The sequence below is a fragment of the Entelurus aequoreus genome, linkage group LG02 (genome assembly GCF_033978785.1).
Source record: "Entelurus aequoreus isolate RoL-2023_Sb linkage group LG02, RoL_Eaeq_v1.1, whole genome shotgun sequence".
Classification (NCBI taxonomy): Eukaryota; Metazoa; Chordata; class Actinopteri; order Syngnathiformes; family Syngnathidae; genus Entelurus; species Entelurus aequoreus.
The window spans coordinates 45420666-45434109 of record NC_084732.1 but is presented as its reverse complement, the minus strand read 5'-3'; the positions used below and the strand labels follow the sequence as shown (position 1 = coordinate 45434109).

The 13444-nt window shown below is 39.8% G+C and overlaps 1 long non-coding RNA gene across 1 annotated transcript; it reads right to left on the bottom strand.

Moving 5' to 3' along the window:
- Positions 1-9641: 9641 nt before the first annotated feature.
- Positions 9642-10445, bottom strand: LOC133663371 (uncharacterized). Its single transcript, XR_009828294.1, has 3 exons — positions 10162-10445; positions 9933-10001; positions 9642-9831 (listed from the first exon to the last, which is right to left on the bottom strand). It is a non-coding gene; the product is annotated as an uncharacterized LOC133663371 (long non-coding RNA).
- Positions 10446-13444: the final 2999 nt, after the last annotated feature.

Below are 13444 nucleotides of genomic sequence, written 5' to 3'. Positions count from 1 at the left end.
TCCAAAGACATGCACCTGGGGATAGGTGGATTGGCAACACTAAATTGGCCCTAGTGTGTGAATGTTGTCTGTCTATCTGTGTTGGCCTCGTGATGAGGTGGCGACTTGTCCAGGGTGTACACCGCTTTCCGCCCGATTGTAGCTGAGATAGGCTCCAGCACCCCCCTCGACCCCGAAGGGAATAAGCGGTAGAAAATGGATGGATGGGTTTCATTCAGTTTCACCACCGGCTAAGGGATCATATATTCTGTATAGTATTTTGAATTAGACAATCAAAATACTAAAATATTTATATTTCATCTGTCTACAATACTGTAGGGCTTTTGTCTGATTATATTAACTTTTCTCACACCTACAATGACTGACAATGTATTGTATTATAGAATGCGACGATCAGCAGAGTATGCAAAATAAGAGCAGATGAACAGGTTCCTCATCCTAAACAAAGGCATCCAAAATGAAGACCTATATAATGTGTGTGTGTATGTATATATATACATATATATAACATTTTTCTTAGCCTTTTTCCATAATTAAAAGGGCTTTACAATTGACGCATACAAAAAAATAGTGCCTTCGATTTTTCAGTACGTGGCACTCCTAAAAGTACAAATTTTGCAATTGATTAATATATACTTTTTTACTCAAATCCTGTCGGGAGCAGTAAATGTACATTTATTGCACCTCGTGTACAATATTTTGTACAGTTTTGCAGTTGCACGCTTTTTTTGAAACTACCTTATATATGAGCATAATTGCGTTTGGTGAAAGCAATATTGCAGTTGGATGAATTAATTCCAGCATTATTGTGTCATTAGGTGCGTTTATCCAATCTACCGTCGTCGTTTTCAGATGTGACGTCACGAAAAGCACGCCAACGTGACGTAATTTCCGCAATGTAGCGTAAAGCATTCTGGGTTCTACCCGCACCGGTGAGTTAGACAAGACGCCACTTTGTTTCTAATACATTTGAGGCTCCTTATTTCATTCCATCATTGATTTTTACTTTTGAGAATTGCTTTTTGGTGTGTGTTTACACTGAACAGACATTGAGTTGACACAGTTTGTTGCCTATAACCAAGGGTGTCGACTCGAAATGGAGGGAAAAGTGGGGCTGTTGTACAGGGACCCCAAATAGAGGGGTGCCCCTGGGCTTTTACAAAATATGAATTTCAATTTTTTCCCCATGTAATTCAAATATGTAAATTTAAACATACGACGTCATGAATATTAAGATAAGATAAATATAGTTCTTGAAGTTCAATATTAAGATTTCTTTAAGGTCTTCACATAGCACCAGCATTTTGGAACAAGGATGAGGTGGTAGAAGAAAAAGAAAAATAGAATAAACGTACCTGTGGCAGGATAGGAGAAAGTTATCTACACGTTTCCCTTTTGCCTCTCATTGCCTATAACTGGTGCGTTTGAGGACCCTCGATTAAAGTTAAAAACAGAAGCATCACTAGGCTAAAGAAAAAAAACGGGGAGGGTTAACCCTAAGGAGTTGCAGTAATAAAAATATCAAAATCAGTTTCATAGGCCAAGTACTGTATGTTTAACACACTAAGCACTTGATGTGATAGGCTGTGCTCTATTGTTCAACGTAAAGAATAAATATTAACGATTAAGTCAAAATATAACAAGTAATTAAATACTAATATGTGCAAGGCTATTACATAATAGTGCAGTGGTGAATAGAGCTAAGAAAAAAGATGACGTAAACATGTACAGGGGTGTCCAAACTTTTTCCACTGAGGGCCGCACACAGAAAAATTAAAGCATGTGGGGGCCATTTTGATATTTTTCATTTTCAAACCATAACAAAATATATGGATTTTTCATTTATTTTACCTTTAGGGGTCCTGGAGACCATAAAGGGTCTCAGTCATTAAAATGTTAAAAATAAGTCAGATTTTATTTTTTTTAATTATTTAACGCTTACAGTAAATCTGTATATCAACTTCAAGTTGATATAAAGTAATACAAATTTAAAAAAATGTTTTATGGCTTTTCTGTCAAAAACAACTTAGTTTTTTTATAGTAAAACTGAAATATGCCGTTTTTAGTAATTGGAGCCCTAAAAGATCAATAATGCAGGACACCATTGGTTTTAATTATTTCATATTTTTGAGTAATCACAGTGAAAAGATAAATAAAAAATCACTAAATTTATTTGGGATCCAAAAGGTGCCCCACTCATAAAGTGATACATTTTTATTAGGTTTTTCTTTTATTTTCAACACTTAAGTTACGAGATCAACTTCAGATATATCTGTCGATTTTATGCTGGAACAATTATTTTGTTTGTTTTATGCGCTTTTGTCAAAGAAAACGTTGATGTTTTTATATGGCTACTACACAATATATGCAATATTTACCACATAAAACATTTTAAAGTGAAATATTTGAAGTAATTGGAGCCCTGAAAATAATTCATTATAACATCGATTTTTTGTCTTTTTTTTTTTTTTTTTGAGCAATGGCAAAAAAAGAAAAATAAAGAAAGACAAAAGAAAAAAAAACAGCCTGCATGGCAGCTTTTGTGTCAACATTTCAACTTTTTCTCATTAGATTTCACCTCATTCCACATTTGAATGTTCTTTTTTATTTTTACAATAGTATTTCCAGAATGTGTGGCGGGCCGGTAAACAATTAGCTGCGGGCCGCAAATGGCCCCCGGGCCGCACTTTGGACACCCCTGTGTTAATACACAGAGTGACAGGTTAGTTACAGAGTTATTTCACAGCGTTCATCAGATTAATAGCCTGAGGGAAAAAACTGTTATTGTGACGGGTTGTTTTGGGGTACTGTGATTTGTAACACCTGCCGGCAGGGAGGAGTTTATTACTGTTTGTGACCAAGGTGTGAGGGGTCTGTAATGATGCTACCTGATTGTTTCCTGACCATGGACAGGTATACGTAAGTCTTGGATGGGGGGGAAGGTCTACTCGACGCCGATTATCTTTTTCTGCAGTACAAAGTGTCCGTGTAGTCTGTGTTGGTTGAGCTTCGATGCAAATCCAAACCAAACAATGATGTAGGTGCACAGGACAGACTAAATGATGGAGGTGTAGAACATGACCAGCACTTCCTGGGGTAAGCTGCACTTCTTGAGCTGACGCAGGAAGTAAATCCTCTCCTGTGCCCTTTTTTCGGATTGTGTCTATGTGGGAGGTCCGCTTCCGGTCCTGTGAGATTGTGGATCCAAGGAACCTGAAGAAGTCCACAGTAGACACTATTGTTCAGAATGGTGAGGGTTTCTTCTTCAGCTCCAGATGGTTCTGACTGCACCAGAAAGCCAGCTGTTCCACCTCCCGCCCTGTCTGTAGGCAGACTCGTCACCACGTATGCCTTGCAAAGAGATGGTGTCAACTGCAAACTTCAAAGTTTCCCCAAAGGATCCCCTGAAGTGAAGTCATCGGTGTAGCTCAGTGATTTTCAAACTGTGATAGTAGTACACGGGCTCTATCTAGTGGTACTTTCACTTTTATGTGCAATTAGTTTTTTTTGATTGATTATTTAAGTACGGTGTTTTATTTTCCTATATGCAAGCACAGTTACTGTTCAAACTGTGTGTAATGTTACAGAGGCCTAAATATTAAAAATACTTGCTAAAAAAACTTCTGCCTTGTTTCTATTGAATACTTAGACCTGTTACGCTACTGTATTTTAATGTTGGTCATTATGGTGGTACTTGGAGAGCCAAGTGTTTTCTGTGGTGCTACTTGGTGACAAAAATTTAAGAACCACTGGTGTAGAGTATCATTATTATGACACGCATAATAGTATTATATGAATTGTTATCTCCGATCATGCTTCAATTTGAATGGATATATGCGTTAAAAACCTTCACCACACATGCGCCGTGGCGTCTTTATACACGATTACTCTCAAATGAGGACTTTGTGGATTTGGTTTTGTGTCAAATACGTAGATTTCTTTTTACTCTTGAGCAAGACCCCCGGAGTCTCGGCCTCTGTGTTCTGGGAGACTGAAGGCGTACATTAGGGGGAAGATCATCTTTTATACATGCTATGAGAAAAGACTCAGGAAAAATAAATTGACTAAGATGACAATGAATATCCTTGCTAGATAACTCTTACGCTTTCTCTTAAAACCCAGATGTTTACAAGGAAAGATGGCTTCCTCCCACCTCCAAAGACATGCACCTGGGGATAGGTTGATTGGCAACACTAAATTGGTCCTAGTGTGTGAATGTGAGTGTGAATGTTGTCTGTCTATCTGTGTTGACCCTGCGATGAGGTGGCCACTTGTCCAGGGTGTACCCCGCCTTCCGCCCGAATGCAGCTGAGATAGGCTCCAGCACCCCCCTCGACCCCGAAAAGGGACAAGCGGTACAAAATGGATGGATTCTCTCAGGCAGAACTGGATGTTCTTATGTCAGATCACGCCACTGAACAAATGCTACGCTCAAGATCCCAATTCCTAGAACAGGGCTATAAGGCCAACAAATTATTAGTGCATCAATAACACCAGATATTGGCATCCCATCATATTACGCAGTTTCAAATTAATTCAGGCATAACCACTGATGACCTTGAGATGAATAACATATTTAGGGATTTTTATACATCCCTATACTCGTCTGCTCAATGTTGTACACGTGAGCTGAACAATTTTTTTAATAATCTGGATATTCCCTCAGTTCACCGGTCAGCTGCGATGGAATTGGAGTGACCAGTCACTGCTGCAGAACTGAATGTTGCAGTATTGTCACTGCAAAGCGGTAAATCTCCACGAGTGGATGGTTACCCTTCCGGAAAAAAAAAACGTTTTGGCATAAGCTTGCCCCTTTGTTATTGGATATGTACAATGAATAATTTAAATCTGTCCGCCTCCCACAACCAAGCATCAATTTCTCTCCTCTTGAAAAATGACAATGGTCCCTCTTTGTGCGCTTCGTATCGTTTGATTAGTCTGTTGAATGTGATTTTAAATTATTGTCTAAACCAGGGGTGTCCAAATGCGGCCCGTCTGCATTTTCAAATTCAAATTCAAATTCAATAAGCAACCTAGCCGTGCAGGGTGCTTTAATAATAAATGTAAATACCCAGAGATCTGACAGGTGGCAAATTGTCCCCATCTTGCGGACGATGAGGGAAACTCAAGTCAGTGACCATGATGTGGTCTTTTTTATCAGCACAGTATTTACTTATATGACCCAATCCAAACAACCATTGCTAGTCATGGTGCGGAAAAAGAAATTCAACCAGCACAAAAAGTCAACAAGCATGGTCACACATAACACAACCTGCACACTGAATGGTGTGGATATAATAAAAAAACATCTCATCAACATACACAATTCGAAATTACACCCATTAAAATCCATTGCAAGGCATGACGGGAAAAATGCAAAACATTCTCTCCACATTTATCCATGTTTGATTTTTAGGTGCTTCATATTTCTGATTGATTACAAAGCTTTAAAGAGGTTGTCACAAAAGTAATCAAAGTAGGAGTTGAACTTTCACAGACTCTTAATATTTGATTATAATAATTATTAATTATATACATTATATTATTATAATATGTAAACACGCCAATTTTTTGGGGCCCAATGCCGCCTACCATTCAAAAAGATTGGACACCCCTGATTTAAATAGCTAGCTTTACATTTGACACTATTCTCCTTTCAATTATTCATGCAGATGAAACCGGGTTCATTCGAAATAGGCACTCCTTTTTTCATTTTTGACGTCTTTTCAGTACATTGTACAATGTGCCTGATTCCAACACCCAAGAGGCAGTGATGTCACTGGATGCAGAAAAGGCTTTTGACAGGCTAGAGTGGAATTACCTATTTTATTTCCTGGAGAGATTCAGCTTTGGTAATAGTTTTATTTTGTGGGTTACGCTTCTCTATTCGTTCCCTGTGGCCTCGGTGGGAACAAACAATTTAATCCCAATACTTTTGCCTAAATTGTCCTACACGGCAGGGCTGCCCCCTGGGCTCATTGTCTTTTACTCTTGCCATTAAGCCTGGGTCAATAGCGCTTCGCGCCAGTCTCCTTATTACAGGTATATGTAGGCAAAATGTGCAGGTGAAAATCTCTCTATACAGATGATCTCCTTGTCTCGGACATCTCCGTCTTGGTCTCGGCTGTTTTGTTTTTTTAAATTTTGCCTATCGTTCACAATCATTATGAGAGACAAGAACACATGTCTTTTTATTTTAATTTTAAAGATGATAAAAAGATGTGGGTAATGGGAGTCACCGTTGTAGCCTTCAAAGACCTCTATAACATCTTCAAAACCCTCCATCAACGTTTTATATACACACACTACAATTCTATATAAAATGTAGTAACAGACACGTTCATAACAATATGTAAGATGTTTAATATTTACCGTATTTTGATGATTTCAATCAGGTTTAAGACTGATTTATTCCGCGCATTGATTTTTGTTTCCAAAGCAGCGCACGTCTGACTTCTGGCAACAATGTGTGTCCTACTTCCGGAATCAAACACAAGTGTGTTTTCTAATCATAGCAGACTTGCTAAACGGCAAAAAAGACAATTATGTTTGGACAAATGAGGATTCACAACTTTATACTTTTGAAGCTAAATATACTGCTGTTTATAGAAGCGAGCACAAAGGAAAAGTGAGACGTTGGAGCAGACGGAAGCTGGGAGAGGAGGATGAAAGCAATTTTACACTAGAAGTATGGAACTTGGAGCCAAGCTATTTCAACATAAATGGATTGCTTTCCTAAATCAGGAATCAGGAAATCAGGAAACATCCCCGGCCAGCTGGAACAGACGAACAACTGTCGATAAAGTGAGTAACTTTAATATCGATCAGAACGCCATGCATGTTATTACAACTACAGTACATACACTGTCTGGCTAGCTCAGCTGTGTACAAACAAAACATGAAATGTGGACTAATACTTTACAGATACTGTAATATGATTGTTCATGTTTTTCAGGCAGTACAGCTTGGTTATTATATGGGTTACGGAATGTAAATGAAGTATTGTTGACGGCTTTTGAATGCATTTTAAAGTGATTTAGAGGTAGAATCGATTGCTCCCATTAGCTGCATTGCTAGCCACCTATAACAAGCTAATTGTTATATGTTAGAAAGCAGGAAAAAAAAATCTTGTCTTCTTGTCTCCCATAATGCTTGAGAACAATAGGCAAACATTTTTTTAAAAGTGCAGTTGCCCTTTAATTACTCTTCAAGATTTTGGACATGTGTCTGGTTACAAATTGAACTTGGGTAAAAGTGAAATATTTCCTATTAATTTTGCTGCTTAGAAATATCCTATCCAATTTTCCCTTTAAAATTGCCTCGCAAAGTTTTACATACAGTACTTGGGTGTCCAGGTGACACATACACTTGCAGAGCTTTATAAAGCCAACTTTGTTCAACTGTTGTTCAGAAAATCAGGGAGATTTTTATCGCTTGTCTTTACTTAATTTATCGACAGTGGTTCGTGTCAACTCTGTTTGAATGAATGTACTTTTGCGACGTTCCTATTTGTTCCAGTGTATACCACTGTTTCTCCCTTTAGTCCTTCTTCCCTAAATTAGATAGTCAGATTTTAGACTTAATTTAGAATTAAAAGACTCACAGGTGGCGACTTGTCCAGGGTGTACCCCGCTGTCCACCTGAGTGCAGTTTGGATAGGCTCCAGCACCCCCGTGACCCAGAGAGGGACTAGGGGTAGAAAATGGATGGATGGACAGGTTACGTAAACAATATTTACTGAGACCAAAATCGTCGGGAGGATTAGCACTACCAAACATTAGGTTTTATTACTTTGGCTACAATACGAAGCGTTTGATCCTCCTCCATTATAGCTGGTTATGGAGGCTAACTGAACTACAACAGGGCGCTGGTATATTAGGGCACTGGTTCAGTCTCCTATTAACAGTTTTACTTCTGCTCTTACGAAAAATTCAATTGTAAAAACCTCATTCAGAATTTGGGTTCAGTTCAAGTGTTATTGTGGGTTATAGACTATTTCTAGTCTTGCACCCATCACTGCTAATCATACTTTCACTCACTCTATTGTCGATACTGCCTTTTTGATATGGTCAAATCTGGGGATCAACAACATTAAAGATTTATACATTGACAACACTTTTGCCTCTTTCCAGTAACTTTTTGACAAATTTTAAATCCATCAACCCTGTTTTAGATATCTACAGATGCGCAGTTTTGTTTGTAATACTTTCTCTAGGTTTTCATATTTCCTGACTGACACGGCCTTAGATGTGTTTCTGACACCGCTTCCAACTTCAAAAGGATCCATTACACATATTTACAATCAAACTCAATGCCTTGAGTCTCTGAATTCAATTAAGTCACTTTGGGAGCGTGACTTAGGAGTGACACTGAGGATAGCTGGCCAGAGTGTCACGGCATGTCTCCCACACCGTGCCTTATTTTGAGTGTCTTGGTAATTATATGGGTGTAGTTTTAGTTACTGTCTTGCGCTCTTATTTTGTGGTTTTTCACTTCCTGTTTTTCCCTTTCCTGCAGCAGCTTTATGCCCTGCTCGGCCTTCGCCGCCTGCAGCGTTCCACCCTGCTGCTCCAGATCTGCAGAGGCAGAGGGTCCAGCCACCATCATCGTCTTCAGCGAGTCTTTCCACAACGCCATCATCATCCTCTTTAGAATATCTAAAAATAATACTGTAACATTCACTACTTAATTGGCTAGAAAACTCCATCCATCCATCCATTTTCTACCGCTTATTCCCTTTGGGGTCGCGGGGGGCGCTGGAGCCTATCTCAGCTACAATCGGGCGGAAGGCGGGGTACACCCTGGACAAGTCGCCACCTCATCGCAGGGCCAACACAGATAGACAGACAACATTCACACTCACATTCACACACTAGGGCCAATTTAGTGTTGCCAATCCACCTATCCCCAGGTGCATGTCTTTGGAGGTGGGAGGAAGCCGGAGTACTCGGAGGGAACCCACGCAGTCACGGAGAGAACATGCAAACTCCACACAGAAAGATCCAGAGGCCGGGATTGAACTCACGACTACTCAGGACCTTCGTATTGTGAGGCAGACGCACTAACCCCTCTCCCACCGTGCTGCCCGCTAGAAAACTCATTGTGTTTAATTGGAAGGCAACAGCGTCTCCCTGCTACACTCGCTGGATTAAAGATGTTCTGTATTTGCTCTACTTGGAGAAGATGAGGCTGACATTGAATGGTTCTTCTTCAAAGTTTATTGAACTGTGGGGTGCCTTTCTGAGATATGTACACTGCGTGACCAACGCATATACTCTAGAGCTGAGTAAAACTAACTTTTTTTTTTGTTGATCTTGAACCCCTTTTTCTGAGTTAAAATTTTACTCCTCAGGTGTTAAAAATTCTAATCTGATATAGAGTATATGTAACACTAAAATTTAGTTAATTAAAATATTAACTCATTACCAGAGTTAGGAGGAAAACTTAACATTTATTAAATCAACCCTTTTTTAGAGTTAGGAGGAACACTTCAAATGTATTTAATTCAACCCTTTTTCAGAGTTAACAATTCTATATTACTCCTATATAATTATAATTATGGAAAAATTACTGCTGCTCCATGTACTGTTTACAACACAGTTTTTATTTTACATTTAAACCACCTTCAAGGTCATTTCCAGGAATCATGCAAGCATTTTATGTATGTACTGCAAGTTATAAATACATTTCTTGGATGTTTACTGTCCAAAGGTTGACTCCCTTTACATCCTGAGTCACCAGTGTCACTGCTAAGACTTGTTGAGACAGACATAGTATATGTCAGACTTGGAGAAGATGGTACTTCATCCCCTTGTTGCAGAACAGACAGATCTGAAGATCACGAAACAGAGTAATATCAGATATCACAAAACTACTATTGCAGTCTTGGGCTAAAGACAAAACATGAACATCACCTCATATACATTACTTACCAAGAGTCACATGTTCTGTCATGTCTTAGCAGTCACCAGAGTTCCTGGAGGATTCAACCAATGAGAGTTCTGAAATGCAACCCACACTTAATTAATGAGTAAGAAATGCTATATTTATTAAGATTCTTGTTATCCACTAACACATAAGAAGACATTCAGCAGACCGCTGTCTCTGAGTTAAGATGCAGATCACATAATATTTCTCTACAAACATGATTTAATGCCTTACCATCATCAGTGTAGATGACAAAACAGATTTCTTTGGCTGCAAGTTCTGGAAAGACATCCTCATCCACTTTGGTCATCTGTGACTTTCAGTATTGTGTCCTCTGGTATGAGAAACTTCTCCTGGACTGTAACAAGACAACCAGCACTTCTTTACAAAATACAGATACTTGCTATTCTATAGCTTTATACAAAACAGATACCTTATACCAACACGAAGAAAATCAGAGAAGCAAGCTTCCTCTAGTTTCACATATTTCTTCTTTGCCCCTTGTTGTACCTTTATCAGTGTCTTGGCCATCTAACTTTAAAAGGTTTGACAATAATAATGTTTAGCTGTTAACTTAACAATAATTTTAATCAATGGTTTTCATGAATCACTGTGAAATTGCTAAATTGCAGGCTAATGTAGGTTTGTGGTTACTTACGCTAGCGCCAAACACTGCCGTCTACACATCACCAGAGCTTCAAGGCATAGAGCCAGCAACCTGAGGAACCTGACTCTCCTCTGGTATACTGGAAAACACTATCAGCAGATACATATGTTTGCATTGTTAAATAAAGTCACAATCCGGAGTTATTTTATTCAATCGCAGCGCGGTGGTAGAGGGGTTAGTGCATCTGCCTCACAATACGAAGGTCCTGAGTAGTCCTGAGTTCAATCCCGGCCTCGGGATCTTTCTGTGTGGAGTTTGCATGTTCTCCCCGTGACTGCGTGGGTTCACTCCGGGTACTCCTGCTTCCTCCCACCTCCAAAGACATGCACCTGGGGATAGGTTGATTGGCAACACTAAATGGGCCCTAGTGTGTGAATGTGAGTGTGAATGTTGTCTGTCTATCTGTGTTGGCCCTGCAATGAGGTGGTGATTTGTCCAGGGTGTAAGCCGCCTTCCGCCCGATTGTAGCTGAGATAGGCTCCAGCGCCCCCCGCAACCCCGAAGGGAATAAGCGGTAGTAAATGGATGGATGGATGGATGCAGCGTTAGCTCATCACGTTAGCATTAACGTTAGCGTTCGTGTTACCTCATTAACACTCCTTCAGCTACTGAAGCTCCGAGCTCCGTGTCTTGTGACTTCATCTCCTTTACAGCCGAGCGAGCAAAATGTCAAAGATCAATTGCAGCAAATGTACCAACTTCAACAAAAATACCGTGTAAGCTGTACCAACCCAATGTTTTATAATAAAGTTAAAGGAAGAAGTGAAAAATAGGCTCAATCTTACCTCACGACGAAGTCCAGTTACGGCTTGCTGTGCGCGGATGAAGTCGTGGAGCAACCGTTAAACATGAACTCCAGGAGAGGGGTTAAAATACGCTCCTCAACACCTACTGAATGAACTCCAAAATATTACTCTGACAATTAGTATCCCTCAACACAAACTGAGTTAGAGGTAAAGAATAAACTCCACAAATTTAACACTTTCACTCTTTTTTGGTTAACTACCAGATTTTTCACTCCAGAAATTTGCTGTGTAGGAGAAACGGATCTCCAAATTAACCCTGAGGTTAGTGCATGTGCATCTCCCCGTGACTGCGTGGGTTCCCTCCGGGTACTCCGGCTTCCTCCCACCTCCAAAGACATGCACCGGGGGATAGGTTGATTGACAACACTAAATGGTCCCTATAGTGTGTGAATGTGAGTGTGAATGTTGTCTGTCTATCTGTGTTGGCTCTGCAATGACGTGGCGACTTTTTCAGGGTGTACCCCGCCTACCGCCCGAATGCAGCTGATATAGGCTTCAGAACCCCCCGCGACTCCGAAAGGGACAAGCGGTAGAAAAATGGATGGATGGATGGCTGAATCACAATTGAAATGTGGGTGGTTGATGAGTCGTTTGAGTGCTTGTGGGATGCTATGTCTCTCTAAGGCAGACCTGGGCAAATTAAGGCACATGCGGCCCGTTGAGCTTTTCAATCTGGCCCGCCGGACATTCCCAAATAATTTTTTTAGATCTTTAAGATGGAAACTGTAGCTGCCATTATGATGTGCAGTGATGTTTTCTAATGACCGTGAGTCTTGAACTATACAAAGTATTTCAATGGTTGTAATCTGTGCTTTTGGATGATATACCAGTTACTATGGTAATCTAATTAGTTACTATGGTCATCTAATTAGTTACTATGGTCACCTAATTAGTTACTATGGTCATCTACGTCACAGCAGCTCAGACGAGGCACCAAGCAGTGTGGGCGGGAAGCGTTTCCACAGACTTGGAAGGAGATTTTCACAACAAAGTTCCAAAGCTTAGTGATATATCAGATTGTAGGTGGGTTTATTTTGTACCCTTCGCGTTCATATTTCACTGTTTGTTGAATTTTTGTCGGGTTTCACTTGATTGTAAAATATGTCGATCGAAAGGGGGTGTGACATTCATATTTTGTTAATATTTAGTGTTTTATCGTTCATAGAAAAATGTAAAATTCCATTCCGTCTGTCATAACGTTTTTAGCATAAAATTAGATATTATTGTGAGGTTTTGTATCAGTGTTCTTAAAAATAGATATACCGGCCCCCAGACACATCGTTTTCTCTAAATGTGGCCCCAGAGTCAAAATAATTGCCCAGGCCTGCTCTAAAGTAATTCAGGAATTCAGCTGTCTGTGATTTTATGTTGACATCTATCTGTGGTTACTTAGTTTATTATTATTTAATCGTTGTTTTACTTGTGGGGAGAAAAACACAGCATTGGATTTTTGCTGGACAATTCCTGTCACATAAATGTGTCTGAAAAACAATAAATAAATGTTTAAAAAAAAAAGAAGAAAGAATTTTGTTGTATTAAACTGATCATCACGATGCATTATTATTATAATCTTTTGTCAATCAACTAATCTCTACTTTACACTTTACTTCAGGATACCACCTGAAGGGGCGGGCTTTGGGCGTCTTGAGTATGGGTGTTACTCCCTCCGAGGTCTTAGTCAAGGCTCAAGTCGTTTGCACTTTTAAAGGTTTTTAATGACTTGCTTTTAATGTCTAATTCTGGTAGCTCTGCCATTTTAGTGCTTTTAGATCTTACAGCTGCCTTTGACACAGTCGACCACACAATTCTTTTAGACCGCCTGAGAGACTGTGTGGGTGTCAGGGGGACTGCATTAGAGTGGTTCAGATCCTACCTGTCAGAGAGGTCCTTCTCTGTCAGGCTGGGGGACGCCACCTCTTCTTCTGCTCCGCTTTACTGTGGTGTCCCCCAGGGATCTATTTTAGGCCCCATCCTGTTTTCATTATACATTCTCCCTCTTGGAGAGATTTTTAAGAGACATGGAATGGAGTGTTCTATCACTTTT